Source organism: Equus asinus, chromosome 13, assembly GCF_041296235.1.
Source record: "Equus asinus isolate D_3611 breed Donkey chromosome 13, EquAss-T2T_v2, whole genome shotgun sequence".
In the NCBI taxonomy this organism is placed as follows: Eukaryota; Metazoa; Chordata; class Mammalia; order Perissodactyla; family Equidae; genus Equus; species Equus asinus.
In genome coordinates, this window is record NC_091802.1 from 56359229 (window position 1) to 56378087 (window position 18859).

Below are 18859 nucleotides of genomic sequence, written 5' to 3' on the forward strand. Positions count from 1 at the left end.
TATTTCCTCAGATTTCACTATCTAAGTGGAATTTGGTTGCTAGCTACCATGTATTGAGAGCTTTCTGTTTGCCCATCTCTGTTACAAACACCATCCTCGTGTTTTGTCTAATCCTCACAATAAACTTACAAGTCAGGCACAGCTGCCCTCTCCCTTCCGCAGATGAGGAAGCTCAGGTTCAGAGAGGTCAGCTGCACTGAGTCAACACAGCTGGCCGGGAGAGGGTGCAGCCGAGGCTGTTTTCTGCCCTCCATGCTGGGTAGCTCAGGAGTCTTGTTTGTTGTCATGCAAAGCTGCCAATCTGATTTTCAAGAAAATCCAGGTTATATTTACGGAAACCATATCTAGTAAAAGGTAGACAGAATGAAAAGATGAGTTTAAATTATTCTCAATCCAATCTCGGGCATGTGTTGACAAGCAGACAACGATTCAGTAAAAGCTGTAATTCCCCAACTATACTCAGCACAAGTTGCTTTAGCAAAAGGAGCAAGTGGCGTTTCAGTTGCAGCCTCAGAAACTTTGGCTTTCCTTTGCAAACTTGTGCAGAACACAAAGGTGCCAATCATAGCCAAGCCCCCCACTGCCCATTCACAGAGATTCTCTTTCCAGAAGGAGGGAGGGGTGAAGTGCCCCCTCCCCAAACAGCATGTTCTTTAGTTTGGTACCTTCCTAAATACAGACTCTATGCTCTTTCTGAGGAATCGGATGTATAATTCCTCAAAATTAACGTTTCTTGGCCCTGTAGCAACACTGAAAATGCGTATAGTGTGACATAAGCACAAAGCAGATTACAATAGTGTATGTTCCCTGGGATTACAGCCATTCAAAATATGACCTATGCATTGCAAAAAAGACTTCAGGAAAAATACTAAAATGGTAAATGAAGTAGATGGACGATTCTGTTTCTCTAGTTTCTAAAGATAGTGAGTTTAAATTACCTTTCTATTAAAACACTTCTAAGAAAACAAATTTTCCTTTTTTTCTGTAATGCTTAAAAATAGTGTATCTTCCTCATTTAGAAACCACCAGCCACCAACAGTGCCATCTGGTAGGGTAGTCAGGAGGGTTTTTTTTTCCTTTCTTGAAATCCTCTTAAATATAAAATGAAAGGACCCGGGTGGCCACAGGCCACAGTGGGTAGCCTTTCTCGTAAGGAAGAGTGAGAAAAGAAAATGTTTAGTGTGCTTTGAGCCACCTGTGGGCACAAATCTGCAATTTGGTTTTAAAACTGTTTTTCAAATTAAATGTAATACTTATTCAAGGTTAAAAATTCAAACTGTAAAGAAAGTGTAAAGTGAAAAACAAAAGATGCCCTCCTCCTCCTTGACCCCCAAACACCTCTGTCCCAGAAGTAACCACAGTTGTGATTTTCCAGATGTGTTCGTACAAGTCCAAGCATATTACACATAGAACAGATCTTAAAAACTCCCCAATGCTATCACATCAAATATACTATTCCTGTAGCCTGCATGTTCGCTTGACAGTGTATCTCGATCATCTTTCAATATTAGTGTGTAGAGGTGTAGTCCATTTCTTGCGTAGTAGTTCATTGAATAGACATAATATAGGGAAGCAGTCCTCTATTAATGGGCATTTAGGTTGTTTCCAGGTTTTTTACTATAGCAAACTCTGCCCCCTAGACATACATGGCCTATACATGACACCTCTGAACAGACATCTGCACATTCTGGGAGTGGAATTGCTAAATTAAAACATATATCCCTTTTAAATTTTTGTAGCTATGTACAAATCGCCATCTAAAATGGCTGAACTAGTCTACGCTTCCAATACCAATGTATAAATATGCCTATTTCCCTACACCTTGACCCACACTAAGTATTATTAAACTAACATTTTTGCCAATCTGATAGATGAAGTATGGCATTTCATGTTTAATCTTGAACTAAATGAAACAGAAAATACTACAACTTATCTAAATTTGTGGGATGCAGTGAAAACAGTGCTTAGAGGGAAGCATAACATTGAATGGACACATTAGAAAAGAAAGATCTAAAATCAGTAATCTAAGCTTCCATCTTAGGAAACTAGAAAAAGAAAAAGCAAATTAAATCCAAAATAAGCAGAAGAAAAGAAATAATAAAAATTCAAGCAGAAATCAACGAAATTAGCGGCAGGAAATTATTAGAGAAAATCAAGGAAATCAGAGTTGGTTCTTTGAAAAGATCAGTAAAATTGATCTAGTCAGCCTAACCAAGAAACAAAAAAGAGAAGACTCAAATTACTAACATCAGAAATGAAATAGGGGTCATCATTACTGGTCCCATGGACATTAAAAGGATAATAAAGGAATATTATGAAAAACTCTATGCCCCCAAATTAGATAACTTGGATGAAATGGACCAATTTCTTGAAAGACACAATCTACCAAAACTCACACAAAGAGAAACAGATGATAGGCCTATATCTGTTAAAGAAATTGTCTGTTAAATATCTGTTAATGTCTGAAAATATCTGTTAAAGAAATCAATAATTAATAAGCTTCCAAAATAAAAAGCACCAGGCCCAGATGGTTTCATTTGTGAATTCTACCAAACATTTGAAGAGGACATGATACCAATTCTCTACAATCTCTTCCAGAAAACAGAAGCAGAGGGAATACTTCCAAACTTATCCTATGAAGTCAGCATCGCCCTAAGACTAAAACAAGCAGAAGATGTTACAATAAAGAAAAACTACAGATCAATATCTCTCATGAACACAGGTGCAAAAATAAAAATATTAGCAAATCAAATCCAACAACGTATAAAAAGAATTATACACCATGACTAAGTGGGATTTATTCCAGGTATGCAAGGCTGGTTCAACATTTGAAAACCAATTAAGGTAATCCATCACATCAACAAGCTAAAGAAGAAAAATTATATTATTATATCAATAGATGCAAAACAAGCATTTGACAAAATCCAACATCCATTCATGATAAAAATTATCAGCAAACTAGAAATAAAGAGTAAGTTCCTCAACTTCATAAAAACATCTACAACAAATGTACAGCCAACATCATACTTAATAGTGAGAAACCAGATGCTTTCCCCTAAGATGCGGAGCAAGGCAAGGATGTTCCCTTCTCAACACTCCTATTCAACATCCTGCTAGAAATCCTAGCTAATGCAACAAGAGGAGGCACATGGGAACTCTGCATAATTTTTCTCTGTAAACCTAAAACTTCACTAAAAAATAAAGTCTATTAATAAAAAATTTTTAAATGGCATCCCATGTTTGTTTCTTCAACTAAAAGTAAGTCTGAGTATCTTCCTTGTTTAATGACCATATTAGTTTTTCAGAATCCTTTGTATATTAAAGAAATTAGCTTTTATCATTTATATGGAAATTTTTTCTTATTTTTTCCTTTTTCATTATTATGTGGTTTAGTTTTTTGTCATTGTTGCTGTTTTTCTCCAGTAGAGTTTTAATTTTGTTATTTATTCATATTGATCAGACTTTTTATTTTATAGCTTGTTGGTTTTGTGTCTTGCTTGGAAAGGCTTACCCCAGCCTAAGCTTTTTTTTTAAAACAACTTTTTTTTTTTAAGATTTTTTTTTTTCCTTTTTCTCCCCAAAGCTCCCCAGTACATAGTTGTGCACTTTCAGCTGTGGGTCCTTCTAGTCGTGGCATGTGGGTCCCCGTCTCAGCACGGCCTGATAAGTTTCCCAGGATGGAAACCGGCGAAACCCTGGGCAGCCAAAGCAAAGTCCATGACCCCAACCACTCCGCCACAGGGCTGGCCCCTAAATCACCCTTGTTTTTTTCCATTCCTTTTTTTTAAAGTTTATGTCATTGAGCTATTTGGATTTTTTTCCCAGAGGGATAGCCAATTGTCCCAATAGCATACCTTCAATAATTCATTATTCAAACACTGGTTTGAAATAAATAAGTTCCATATATATTTGGACCTATTTTGGGGGGTATATTCTGTTCCACTGAACTGCTTTTACCTATTTCAGCACCAATACCAAACCAGAGAAAGCAACATAGCTTTATAATTTAATTATACATTTACTATTTGGTGGGAATATTCTTCCTTCTTGGCTTTTTTCTCCTTAAAAAATAATTCCTAGACATTCTCATTTGTTTATTTTTTTCAGATGAGCTTTAAAATTATTTTCACAACTGCAAATTGAATGTTCCCTGAGTAAACTGGTTTGAATTCAGGTCCTCAGAGAGGCTGGGGCCTCATTTGGGGAACCATGCCTGCTTCAGGGATGGAGGCAAAGTGTGACCCTAGAGGGAGGGCTGGAAGGCAGGACCACAGTCCTCCCGGTGGAGCCTGTGAAGTGGCCAGCAGAGAGCTCGGTCCACTGCCAAGAAGGACCTCACAGGACAGAGCTGGAGCCCAGGAGGGGCCAGGACGGAGGGGTCCTGCTGAGGGCAGATCAAAGGTAGGCCTGAAGCAACTGGCATTCACGGTTGGGTGACAAAAGCAGGGGGAAAGCTAGGTGACAGGAAGACCTGGGCTCCCCTTCTAAGAGGCTGCATCCCCAGCACCCACCCTTGGCCCAACATAGAGAGGGTGCCCAACAAATCTATGATAAACAAATAAATAAACACATGATGGCTAAATCCAGGAGGGCCAGGGAGCACCAGGACTGTGGAGGGTGGACCAAAGCGGGGAGATAAGCTCAAGGGTATGAGTCCCAGAGTCGGGAATCGAGGGGTAGAGGGTCGTATGTGCCTTTTGAGGCAACCAAGAACCTCTCTGCCCTGAGAATCACAGCAACATACTTACAAGAAGCAGAAACACCACACAGACATGTGGCTGAGAAGGATCGCTATCCTTTCCTGCCCCTCTGTGGACCGCCCCTGGTCTCCCAGCCCCACTTGCCACCTTACCAGAGCAGGTCCCAGGAGAGGTCTGTAGAGCAGACGGGAGTCTGGCTTTGGACACGCATCCCCGTGGGAGGATGTTTCATGTAGTGGCTGACGCTTGTGGAGCTATGATGGCACAGAGAGGAGGAGCGAGAGCCTAGGTGTGAGGTCAGACAGGCCTAGTCTGCTCCAGCCCTGCCACCCACCAGCTGTGCCACTTCAGCCAAGGGAGGGTCCCTCTGAACAACATACCACGTGAATGAAGTGACATGGCAAATATAAGGGCCTGGCGTACAGTAGGTGCTCAAGAAATGTTAACCAGAGCCCGCCCCAGCTCTTCAGCGGCCTTTCCAGCTATAGCTGGAGTATATTGGGAACTAAGTAGGCTCTGCAGCTAACTACCACTGCTTAGAAACATTCAGAGTTCCAACCTGTCGATTTATCCAGAACCTTTGGAACCCCTACCTCCTCTTGTCTGCCCCCCAAACAGTTCTGAGTCACTGACAGACCGCATCTCAAGTGGCCTGGCCCCTGGTCCCACACAGTGAGGTCATTCTTGAAGATTAAGGAAATGAAATCAACAGGCAGTGAGAGCCAGATGCTGGATGGGTTGTTTCAAGGGCAGGGGCCACAAGGTGCTGGCTGCGGGGACATGTGAATGACATTTCCCACATCTTACAGGCTAGGAAGTAAGCTTGTGGTATGAGTACAGATGGTCTCCGACTTACGATGATTTGACTTAACGATTCTTTGACTTTGCGATGGTGCGAAAGCAACATGCATTCAGTAGAAACGGTACTTCACATTTCCCATTTTGATCTTTTCCAGGGCTAGCGATACGCGCTACAATCCTCTCTCGTGATGCTGGCAGCAGCAGCAGCTGCAGCTCCCCGTGAGCCACGCGATCATGAGGGTAAACAACCAACACACTGACAACGATTCTGTACCCACACAGCCATTCTGTTTCTCACTCTCAGTACAGGATTCAATGAGTTACATGAGATATTCAACACTTTATTATAAAATAGGCTTTGTGTTAGATGATTTTGCCTAACTGTAGGCTAATGTAAGTGTTCTGAGCACGTTTAAAGTAGGCTAGGCTAAACTATGATGTTCGGTAGGCTAGGTGGATTAAATGCATTACAGTATTTTCAATTTATGATGGGTTTATTCAGTGGGATCCGTACTACCACGTGCCTGGCACCATGCTGAGCCTTTATAATGGTTATCTCCTGGAGTCCTCACAAAAACCCGTGTGTGTATTGGGGGAGGAGGGGTGGTAATTATTGTCCTTATAGAAGGTGAAACCAAGGTGCAGAGAAGTGTCTGGAAGGTGCCAGAGCCAGGCCTGGAAAGCAGATGCTCCATTTTGTCCTTCATGATGTTGCAAGTTGGCTCACACAGAAATGTCAGACCAGCTGGAACGCTCCAGAACCACAGCAACAGTCCCACCTGGCAAGATGGTACACCCGAAGGCTACAACAGCCAAGGCTTCTGGGGAGATCCTGAAAAACTCAGTCTGGCTGGGGGCCTTTTAGATCCCAAAGTAGAAGAGCCACTCAAGGAGCCACCCAGCTATAACCCTGCTGTGGCAGTCTGCACGCAATTGTCCCTCCGTCGTCCGTGGCCTGGTGGACCTTTGCCTCCAGGACATCAGAGGGCCCAGGCTGCCAGGCAAGAGGCTCTGCATTGTCTAGATTTAGAGGGTGACCAACACTTGAGGGAAAATTTCCCATTAGCTTTTCACACTCTCCTCAGCTGGGCTAGGAGCAGGGCAGGGATTTGCTTCTGAAACCAGGGTTAAGGCAAGGCAGGAAGCCGGCTGGGGAGGCCCGGTCCATAAAGGCCTGAGGATTCTTTGTGGCTCCAGCTCACCCCCTGTCCCTGTACTTCTGGCTCAATGCCCCATCTCTGCCCCTGCCCCAACACACACACACACACACACACACACACACACTCCTTTCTCTCACACGCCATTTCAGACCACAGACTTCCCAGCACGTCCCAGTGCTGTCTCTAGGGACGCATGTGTGCAGAAATTTGTGAGACTTTTCTCTTTCTTCCATCTCTGCTTGTAGCAACATCTGCCCCGTGCCCAGCCTCATCTTCAGACTCAAGGCCCCTGTTTAAGGATGCCGCCTTCCGCGTTCCAGAACCCTGTGAGCGGGTTTTGAGAACGTGGCTGTGCCGCTGGGGGGCGCGCTCCTCCCGCTAACCCGGGAGGTGAATCCAAGCCCTGGGCCGGTAGAGGCTGCGAGGCGATGCCCGGATCCCTCCCCGGCCCGAGGCTGGGCCAAGGGGGCCGCGAGGGGGCGCCCAACACCCGCCTGTATCTCTCCCCGGCGCCCCGGGGCCTGGAACCTCCGAGAACGTCCAGGGGCTGCACAGAAAAGGAGGAGAGAGGCCGAAGGGCAGGTGGATGGGTGTAAACGGAAAAAGGGGGGCCAGCGAGGGCCTGCAGAGGAGAGGAACGTGGAGACGGGGAGAAAGCAAATAAACGAGGAGAACCCGAGAGGGCGCAAAGGAAGGATCTGTGGGAAGAGGGGCGGGCAGGGAGCCGGCGCGGGGGTGGGGGCAGAAACCGGTGGCTCGGGCCTGTCTGCGGGCCTCCTCCTCCCCCACCACCCAAACGGGCCCGGGAAGGGGACCGCGCAGGCGGGCCGCGTGACGTCAGCTGCTGGCACCCTCCGCATTTTCGGCCCGGTGGCTCCAGGCAACCGAGGACGCCGGCAGCCGGGGTGCTGGGCAGCCCGCGCGCCCCCCCGCGCTCTCGCAGCCTCGAGTCCCCGGGAGGCCCGCGCGGCCCGGCACCCTCCGCGCGCTCCCGCAGCCTCGAACCGCACGGCGATCCGCGCGTCCCCGGCGCGATCCCGCAGCCCCACACCCCACAGTCCCGGGTGCACTCCCGCAGCCCCGCGCCAGGAAGGCCCTGCTCCCCTGGGGCCGCGTGCCCGGAACGTGACTCAGCGCTTTCGCTGTGCCGCGGCCTCGCTGGGCCCCACATCGCCCACTGCGGGCTTAGGGGAGCGGGGACCCCAGCCGAGGGATGGGTCCCTGGCCTCCCTTTGCCTGGGGGCAGGGGTCCAGCAGTGCCCCCACACATGCCCTCCCTCCAGGCGGGGTGGGTCTTTCGGAGTAGGGGGCAGGTTCAGTCATTCGTCCATTAACTCAGGGGTGCTGACAGAGAACCTGCTGTAGGCAGCCAGAAGAGAGAAGAGAGCCAGGGGCTGACAGCCTGTGCGGCTGCCTCCAGATCGCTCCTGCCGGCTCAGTTTGCACTTAAGAAGATAGTCCTCTTGGAAACGTTTGGGAATGTGGGGTGCACTGCAAGCCTGTGGGATACGGGCCACAGGAGGGACAAAGAGCTCCAGGCCTGAGCTGGGGGAAACAGTATCCCAGCCACCTGGGCAGATCAGGGAGGCCTTGGAAGGCACAGGTGTGTGGACTGGAGTTTGAGGATGAGAAGAGGGACCTCAGGAAGAGGGGCTGGCCTATGGCAGCTGGGCAGTGGGCGAGGGAGCAGGGTGTCCGCAGTGGAGAGCCAAGTTGGCTGGAGTGATCAGGAGTGGAGGGAGAGTGGCCTCGGGGCCCACGAATCAGCTAAGGTTGAACTGTATTTGGTGAGGAGCCTCATTGGGGTGGCCTGGGACCTGGGCAGAAAAGAGCAGACCACTGCAGTGACCTAGGCAATAACTAGAGTGGATGCAGGGGAGATGGCCGTGAGAGAAAATGGCCTGGCTCAGGTGGTGGAGTACAGAGGGGGCTCTACACCTGCTGGCCGGGAGGGAGGGGACACAGGGAGATCTGGCCTGGAGCTGGCTGAGGGCCAAGTCTTTTGCTGATGTTGAGGACTGATGGATGCTGCCTCTGTGGTGGGAAACCTGGAGGCCTCCTCCGTGACTTGATAGCTGCCCTGAGGCAGGGGATTGAATGAGATGACCTGCCTGGGGAGTCCCAAGTGCACTCTTGGGACCCACTTGGTCTTCCTCTGTGTGTGTGTGTGTTCTTCTCATGTGTGCGTGTCCTTTACATTCGTGGAAGGGTCTTCCTGTCTGAGATCTGTTGAATGAATGAACGAATGAGCAGAGAGGCCAGTGGTGGGTGTATGCGGTTCTCAGTGCACATTACCTGCAGGGCACCACACACAATTACATCTTCAGCAAGGGCTTTTTAATAAGGCCTAGGAGGAGGGCTGCGCTGGGAGGCAAGGCCCGGGGTCCCTGAGGGGAGGGAGGACAGGCCCGAGCTGCCTTTCTCCTGGCTCCCCAGTGTCTGCCCAGTTTAGAGCTCTGGCTTCTGGATCTAGCTCTGCTGATAAATCACTGTGAGAACTGGGGCGCACCCTGCCTCCCCCTCCATCCGTTCTGCCACGCTCTGTTGAGCACACACCATGTGCCACTCCCGACTCCAGGCAGGTGCTATGGAGAACCAGGCACTGCCTTTGCCCTCCTGGAGCTCCCGGCCAGCAGGAGAGGCACATATGCTGCCAATGTGGTGAAATAAAGGGGCGCTTGAGCACTGCAGTGAGGGGAGGGGTGGCAAGGGTCCAGATGGGTCCTCTAGCTAACAGTGCCTGGGAGAAGCCAACCTGGTCTGTGCTGACATCCTCAGAACTGTGTTCTCTCTCTGTTCCTCAACTTCCTTATCGTAGGTGATGCTAGAAGGCCCCTAAGAGCTCCTGCCTCCATGACTGAGAACCATTCTTGCTGCCCCTTGCCTCCCAGAGAGAGGGCAAACAGACCAGCCTGGCTCTACTACCCCTCCCAGGAGTCTAGGCCTTCAGATCCATCAGACCAGACTTGGAGTTGGGCTCTGCCAGATGCCCAGCCAGCTGATGTGGTGGCCTCCCAGCGCTCAGGGCCCGACCCAAGACCTTCCCTAACAAACCTGATCTCCAGACAGCAGCTAGGAGCCCCAGGTGGGCAGTCAGTGCTGGGAGCAGGGGAAGTGCATGGGTACCAGGCAGGAAGAGGACAGAACCCCCAACACTTGTTGTCTGACCTTGAGTCATGCAACAGACTGCTGGGGTGAAGCAGGGAAAGGGATCGTGATGGAGATCGTCCCCCAAACTGAGTTCTAGACCCACCAGATAGAAGGGCTCGGGGTGGGGGGTGGACGATGGGAGGTGGGCTCCCCAGAACTTTGGCCAGCTGGAGGCAGAGTGAGTGTCCAGGGACACCAGCCCTCATGCTGCTTCAACCTGCCCCACCTTCCTTGTGGATGTGGCACTGCTGGTGCTGTCATTGGTTTGGGTACCAGCCTGGGGGTCCTGACATGTGTAATCAGAAGTGCAAAAAAGGTTGGTGTGAGTTCTACCAGGATAGTGGAGTTCCATCTGCTGGGGGGCCACAGTTGGGGACTCAGACCATGGTACACTGAAACTAAGTCATGTAGGGAGTTGCCACGTGAAGGGGGAGAGTGGGAGGGAAGGTGTTCATTCAGGGCAGAGGGCAGGGACAGGGGATGGAGGGTGAAGATAGTGCTTCTGGGTGATATGTCAGTGTGACCTGTCACAGAGGGAGGGTAGATCAGCAGGGGCAGATCTCGATTGTTCTTAGAGAGCCTGAAGATTCTTCTGTAGGTGAGAGGAGTCACTGCAGCGTTCTCAACATATGAGTGATGTGGTCAGAAGTGCACTTGGAAAAATTCACGCTAGCCCCTTACCCTGCCCTGTCTGAGCAAGCCAGGTGGGTGCCCCGCTCCATGCCTTTGCCCACCCCTCTCCTGCCTGTCACTGCTTTCTTCCCTGCATCCTGCTGAATACCTGTGCCTCCTCTTTTAAGAGTCAACTCAGGATAGTGAATTAAGCATGGCAGACGGACCACAGGTGTTTATGTCTTCTCTTCCCAAAACCCCTCCAAATGAAAAGGGATGAAAAAAAAAAAAAGCTGGACTACAAAAAGCATTGTACAAGCATGTTCATAGCAGCTTTGTTCACAATAGCCCCAAACTGGAAACAGCCCAGATATTCATCAAGAGGAAAATGGATAAACAAACTGCTCTAGTCATCTGATGGAATACTACTCAGCCATGAAAAGGAACAAACTACTGATGCATGCAAAGACATACTTAAGTTTCGCAATAATATGCTGAATGAAGGAAGCCAAACACAAACTATATGATGCCATTTCTATGAAATTCTAGAATAGGCAAAACTGACCTATGGTGATAGAAATCAAATGAGTGGTTGTTGCTTGGGGAATGAGGGGCCAGACAGGGTTGACTGAAAAGGGGCATGAGGCAATTTCCCAGAAAGTCAAATACAAAGATAAAGTGATAGAAAGTAGGAGAGAAAGGACAATACAATTTAATGTTTAATATCTGAAAATAGTAGTCAGAGAAAATGAAGGGAAAGAAATGATCAAAGAAAGACTTTGAGACATTTTCTCAGATTACAAGTTCCCACGGTGTGGCCCTTCATAGTGAATGAGAAAAGGCCCACACTGAGGGTCACCGTCGTGGACTTGCAGCATCTCAGGGATAAAGCAAAGACCCTAAACACTTCCTGAAAGACAGAAACAAACCAAATGCAAAGGGTTGATATTCAGGGAGGCGGCAGACTTCATGACACCAGCAATGAATGCCGGATAACGATGCCTCCAAGTTTCCAAGGGAAATTTCAACCTGCGATGTGATAGGCAGCCCAACCAGCATCAAATATGAGACTTGGCTACAGACACATTCAAGGTCTCAAAAAGTGCACCTCCTGTGCTCCCTTTCCAGAAGTTTCTGGGAATAAATCAAACAAAGGGCAGAAATGGAAACAGAATTCAATACAGGCAAGAAGCAAAGAGGAGTCGCAGGATAACCCGGAGTGCACTGGTCCAGCCTGGGTGGGAAGACAGTTTCTGGGAGGGATGCCCCCAGGAAAAAAGTAAAACTGAGATTCTTTGTTGCACTTGGAATTGGATATTTGTACTCACATGCTTGTATGTGTATAAAATATCCCTGGAGGTCCGCACAGGAGCCTAGTAACTGTGGTTGCCCCAGAGGAGGGGACCTGGGTGTCTTGGGGTCAGGATAGAAGGGACACTTGCTTTTCACTGAAAACCATTTTGTATCTTTTCCAACTTTATAACGTGTATTTGTGGATTATTTAAAAAGGTATTAATAGAGAAGAGCATTGATGAGGATTTGTAAGACCTTTTGGAACATTTATGAAGAATTAGCAATGAGTACACAGAAAACTAAATCAATGACAAGAATGAGGAGATTATTACCGCCTGCATCCTTCCTGAAAGGACACTCTTGGCTCAGCAGCGAACAATATGCATCTCGTCATAACAATCACATGATCCCTGGCTGTTTAACCAAAATCTAACCAAACAGGAAGATGGAGGAGGGAAGCGAGCTACATCCTCGTCTTCTATGGCAGGAAGTCGATGGATAATGTCCAGATAAACTGAAAATCCAGCACTGGCAGGATTAATTAGAAATCCTTCAAGGAATATCTGGACCGCTGGAAGAACTGAACGTGGCCGTGGTTACTTCTGGGGAGTGGGCCTTGAGAGACAGGCAGAAAACTTTTCTTTTTACATAAGTCATTTTGAAGACTGATTTTTAAAGTCCAAGTGTATGGACCATTATAATAAAAAATTAAAATTCATTTAAAAAGAAAAAAAAAAGATCCACTGGCTATTAGGTGGAGAACATACTGGAATGAAAAGCCCATGCCAGGAGTTCTGGCGAGAGATGACGAAGTGGCCTGTGAGACTGGTGGCCAGTGGTGTCATCATTTCCTGAGGGGGAGGAGGTCCCTCAGGAGCAGAAGGAGCATGACGCCGGCCCATAAGGGAAGGTGGGGAGCCAGGCTGGGTGTCCAGAGGGTTTGAAGTGCCCTTGGCACAGCTGAGGAGTGCCTGAGAGGCTGCTGGGTAATGAGGAAGGGTTCCAGGAGACTCAGCTCTGAAAAGGAACCATACTGTGTGAGGAAAGCTCTGAGAACAAAATTCCTACCCTGGCCCTGAGAGGCCTCCGAGCCCGGAGAAAACTGCTCTACTTGCCCCCGGGGGTGAAACTGGAGAGTCGTATCGTCCAGGCCACCCTGCTCCCCGACTCAGGGGGTCCAGAAGGCCCTCCAAGACCAGGTCTCGCTCATCTTTGTGCCCATGCAGACACAGGGCCACAGGTGAAGGAAACATTGACCAGGTAACCAGGTGATGACTGGCCCGGCTGTCCAGCACTTGGGCCCCTGGCCTTCCTCCCTGCAGCTGGGGATCCCTGGCCTGGGCCTGCTCTCCTCGTGAGTCTTGTCAGCTGGAGGCAGAGGGTGCCTGAGGGGCTGGCCTGTTGCAGTCTCCAGGTCTAAGGCTGGCTTGACCTCTCTGTGCGCCTGGCCCTCTTCTCCATCTGCCCCTGGCTCCTAAGTGCCTTGCCAATATCCCCAGGCCTCCCTCCTTACACCTCATTTCACTGACCGCTAGCTGGAGTGAGAGCCAGAGCTCCCCACCATCTTCCCATCCATCCCGGCACAGGCCTCCCCCTCCTTGTCCTTCTCCAAGCAAGAGGCGCTGCCAGGCCACCACCACTCCACTGGGCTAGGGCCGGAGCTCACCCTTCCGACTTCCACCCAGACCCTCTTCCTTCCGCTCCCACCGGAAGGGCTCATCTTTTGCTCTCCCAGCATTTCCATCCCCCCAGCGTCTTCAGTCTACCCTTTCTTCGGGCTAGCCCCTTCTCTCCTTCAAGCACACTTAGGTCGCACCATCTTACGAAAGCTGGCCTCGGGCTTATCTTCAGCACTGCCCACACTCTCCTTCCCTTCTTCCTGTTCTGAGCTCTGAGTTTGCCATCTGCTATCAGACTCTGGGTTCTACCCCCACCATGCTAATGAAATGCCCTGTGGGAGGCTGTAGGGCCCTCCTGGGCAAACGCTGGCTTCCTTCCTGTGCCCACTCTGGCCTGCTGACTCTCACGGCAGGCGCTGTGGGGCGGGGCCTGACAGGAACAGGTGTGTGTGTGTGTGTGTGTGTGTGTGTGTGTGTGTGTATGGGGGCAAGGGGCTTCCTCCTGCCTAACAGTGAAGAGTGGTCCTTCTCCAAGTCTTGGTCCTTGCTCCCTCCTCTCCTCTCTCTGGCTTGCTTCTAGAAGAGTCCATGCACCTGGCTTTAACTTTCACCTTCATCCTGGTGACCCCAGGACTGTGTTGTAGCCCTGGCTCTATCTCCTTCCACTTTCTGGCGTCCACTCGCCAGCAGACTCCACTGTCTCCACTGCGTAACTTTCAATAACCACAGGACGTGGCTACTGCCATGTCATCTCCTCCCCTCCCCAGATTGGCTCCACCTCATTTACTAATTCATATGGTTATTCATTCATCTGTGAATTCAGCCAGTATCTGTTACTGCATGCTCCTTTAAACTGTCCTCAATTTTCCCAGGCTGGATTAGTTTTCATTTTGTAGCAGCATCTCTAGTTGTCACTCATGCCTGTCTCTTCCCAAGTCCCATGGGGAGTCACCACAGGTCATCTATGTGGAGGGGTCTGAGAGGCGGTTGGAAATGAGGAACTGGACTGGGAGTCTGATAGGAGGTCAAAGTTCAAGCCTAGTACAGAGAATGCTCTCTTCTGGGCATCAGCCCGGCTCTGACCCCTGACAGGCCATGGGGCCACTCAGCTCCAGAGTTAGGGCCGAGACCACAGAGGTCAGTCTTCTCCTCTGTAAAATGAGGGCGATGGGCCTGCTTGCTGGCCTATGCCACGGGGAACCAGGTGTCAGTGGCCCTCCTGCCCCCTCCCTCACTTCTCTCTCACCCACTTCCCCTTGCTGACCTGATTTTCTCCCAAACTCTTCCTTCAGACAAGAGCTCCCTGGCCCAGAGGGTGGCAGACCCTTTGGGCAGAGCATTGGGTAGCGGGTCAGGGTGGGGATTGCCCTCTCTTCATGACCCACCTCTCTCTCGGTGGAGGTTGTTGGGCCTACTTGGTGATTCTCCTCCTTACCTGCTTGGATTCCTTCCTGGGCTGGGAGACCCTCAATGTCCCACTTCCCCAATAAAACCCACATATGAAATGGGGAGCCTGGAGAGACCCAGGGAGTGTGGATGGGGGTTGAGGCCCACCCTCTGTGAGGTCCACCCACCTATGCCCCCGACGCCCCACCCCCTCTCTCTAAAACTGTGCTTGAACCGGTGGTCCCAACCCTGCCAGGCCTTGTGGGACAGTGCCAGCTCCTGGCCCAGACTCCCAGGCAGTCCCCACCAGGCCAGAGTTAATCTTTAGCCAATTACCAGGCGCTAGGGGCTCTCAGGCTCAGCTTAGACCTTGGGTGGCCAGGCTCCAGTGGCGTCAGCCTCAGCAGCCCCAGGGTCCCATCTTGGTGCACAGTGAGGTGGAGCCAGCAGGGACAGCTGAGCTGGGCACAGCTCTGTTCTGGTGACCTTGTAGCTGGGGTGCAAACAGGTACAAGGCCTGTTTTCCCACCCTGTGGGTTTGGGTGGGATAATAAAAGATGTGGAAGGGCCTTGAATGCCGGTTTCTCCACACCAGCCCTGCCTCTTGGCCCTCTGTGATCCTCATTCCCCGGATTGAGGCCCCAAGGGAGTTGGGGACCAGAAGGAGCAGATGAGAGTGAGGAAGGCTGGGCCTGGTCCGCCTCCTTCCATCCCTTCCTCCTTGTCTGGAGTCCCCTCTCCCTCTTTCCTCACCTGGCTCACACCTGCCACACATCACACTCAGCTTCAGCTGGCATTCAAGGCCCCACCGCCTCATTTACTACCCCACCTAAACCCATGGGGTCAGCAAAGGGGCCTCTTGTCTCCAGAGCAGGGCGGCACAGGGCTTTCCTCAAAGATCCTGCTGGCCTGAATGCTCTCTCCCCAAACTCTGCACGCCTGGGGGCTTCAAGAACCTCCCCAGCCCTAGTGACCCGAGAACCCTTTGGCATTTACTGTCTGCAGTCAATTTTCCTAAGACTACTTGGCTGTTTTTCTACCTTTTATCCATCTGCCTAGCTGGCACATTCATCCATTCAATCAATACGACAGAAGTTGGGCACTGTGCTTGATGTTGCGAATGTAGGAATGAGCAAGACAGACCAGTTATCCGCCCACAGGGGTCTGCACACACATGGGCTTCTGAGACTGAAACTCTCCAGGGCAGGGTCTGTATGCCACTCCGGACCCACCCCACCTCCCCCACCCAACTCAGGGCCACAGGTCATTTTAAGCAAGTTGGAGGGAATTGAGATGCCATGTGGGGATGGGGGAGAGGGCTTGGTGCCCAGAGTGAGGTGGCAGTGGGGGCAGGGTGCCCTGCGGCAGGGACTGGCCACTGACAGAGCCGGTGTGTGGCTGGGCAAGGGGCGGAGAACACTTGGCAGCCTTTCAGCTTCAGCTTAATGCCCCAGGCAAACAGCAGCACAATCCTCTGTGGCTTCAAAGGGCCCCCGACCATGGGCGGGGTGGGCTACACGCACAGAGCCTGCCCTCCCCAGGTCCTGGAACTCCTGCTTTCCTGGGAGCTCAGCAAACGGCTTCCTTCAAGGGGAAAGAGGGTCTGGGACTCAGATCCAGGCTGCCGTCCTGCCCTCAGAACAGCATCAGGCAGGGTGACAGGGCTCTGTGCTGGAGCCGGGGGTGGGGGTGGGCAGTAGCGAGACCTTTGACCCTGGTGCCCCCCCTTAATATGCACCCCTCCTCTCCCTGCCCTGCCACTCAGGCTGGTTGGCTTATGGGGGACTGTGTCCTCCAACTGGTTCCCGTCTGCTCCTGACTCACAGGGAAAGTTCAGGCCTCAGCAAACCCATCTGGATGGCTCTGACCTGTCCCACCTGGGAGCTGCAGAGTGGGATGGACACATGTACCCCAGGAGGAAGGTGATCCCCCAGGGCTTCCGTGTGCTTCCTTAGCTCACACTGGTCAGTGCAGCCCCAGCATGGGTGGCCTCACAAAGCCCCCTCCCCTGCCCCAGGGTGCCTCTCGTCCTTTGTCACCTGTTTTCCTCCTCATCACACAAGAATGTGTCAGCAGAACCTGGGGCCACTCTCCCACCCCATTGTTAATGCAGGCCCCTCCTTACATCCCCACCCCCCGACAGGTCCAGGCCTGCCTCATGGGGCCAGCCCGCTCCCCCCTGCTGGGAGTCCAAATACACCTGTTTACCTTTGGGCCTCAGCCCAGGATGGAAGCACGCCTGACTCCTGGCCATTTCCCCCCCGCCCGCCCTCACACACCTTCTTTCCCGCCCTCTAGTGTGCATATGTCGGGTGGGGAGGAGAGCAATTCCTGCCCTCAGCTCTGCAGGGGGCCTGGCTCGTTTGCCCCAGGATGGCTTGGAGCACAGGGCTTGGGGGAATCCCAGGGCCTTCCAGACATCCCCAGAGTCACTGGAGCCAGCGGTGGCCGGTTCTGTGGAACAGGATGTGCTCTGGGCAGGGAGGGAGAGGGTCCCCAATGTTTGAGCCCTTTCCCCTTGTCACGTTCCTGGCTGGGAGATACCGGACAAGGGAGGACGGGGAAAAGGTAGCAAGTCAGGGCACATAAGGATGATTCCTTGCTTTGGGAAGGGGCTGTGCCCATCACCCAAGAATAAAGTGGTTCAGAGGCTTGTCACCACGAAGGTGGGGATCAAAGGAGATGAGGAACCTGCTCAGAGAGCTTGAGACATGAGCTCAAAGCCACACAGCTCAAAAGAGATAGGATCACTCAACGCAGCGTGTGATCCTGGATTGGGATGCTGGAACAGAGTGGGCAATCTGCAAAACTTGAATGGAGTCTGCAATTAGAACCACCGGGTCTGTGTTAACTTCCTGATTGTGATGGTGGTACTAGGGTGATGTAGGAGTGTCCTCGGTCTAAGGAAATAGACATTAAAATATTTTATGCTAATGGAGCATTATGTCTGCAACTCCTTGTCAAATGGTGCAAAATATATTTTGATTGGGACAACACTGAATCTATGTGAGGTAAATGAACATCTGTTTGAAAGAGCCACCCAGCAAGGGCAGGATGGACAGGAGCAACAGGCTTTGAAATGCAAGCTTTGCCAGCTCTGCCCGCTGAAATGATGTGTGAAGCCCTGTGCTCCAGTCCCCTTCAGCCTTTCCTCACCTAGCTGGGCAGTTCTGCCTGCCCCTGCCCCTGCCCTCTTCCCCCAGCATGGGCCTAGGCAGAAGGTGAGGAGTCAGGGACAGAGGCACTGCCCGCCTGTCGATCCACGTGTACCCACTTTGGCCGGGGCTGGAGGCTGATCCTGGGGGGCCAGTGGAGAAGGCTGGAGCCCCCCTTGTTCCCCCAGTGCTGGGGTCTGTGGGGAGGAAGACTGGGGGGTGGGAGGGAGAGGGAGGGAGACGTTGCTTGGGGGTGAAGGGAGTCTCAGAGCTGGGGAGCCTCCTCAGGAGGCTGTGGGAAGGGAATGAGCTGGCTTCTGGGCTCAGGAGGGCCCCAGCCCTGCTGGCCCTGCAGTGTGTGGGCCCTTCTGAAATATTTGGAATAATTAGCAAGTGAAAGCAGCAAGTTAGCACAGGGAATGCCAGGCTGGCCTAGAGCCAACTGTGAAGGAGGGAAAGAAAGGGGCTTCGGGAGAAAGGGGTCCATGGAGGCTGGGCAGGACTGTGTGGGACAGTGGCTGTTTGTATCCGTGTGTGTGTGCGCGCACACGCGCATGCTGGGGGAGGGGCTGTGCCCCGCCAGGGTGTGCTTGTGAGGTAAATGAACATCTGTTTGAAAGAGCCACCTGGGTGGGGGCTGGGTGGAGAGGTGGGTTCCAGGCCACGCTCGGAGGGGGGGGAGAGAACTGAAAGGTGATGTTGAGTGTCAGCCAAACACAAATTTCCTGTGCCTCAGTTTCTCCAGCAGAACTCTGGTAAGCTGATGCTTCACAGAAAGCACCTGCCAGTGTGCGTGAGCGGGGAAGTAAGGTCTGGGCACCCCAACTCCCCTGGTGGCCTTCCGCCTCCTCAAGCCTGCATTGGTGGAGGGCGCCGGGCTGGGTGAACACATGCCAGGGTGGGAAGTGGGGCTCTGGGACTGGGGCCCTGACCTCACACCCTGTGCCTCCAGGAGAGGACTGAGGGAGGGAGGTTCTGGAGAC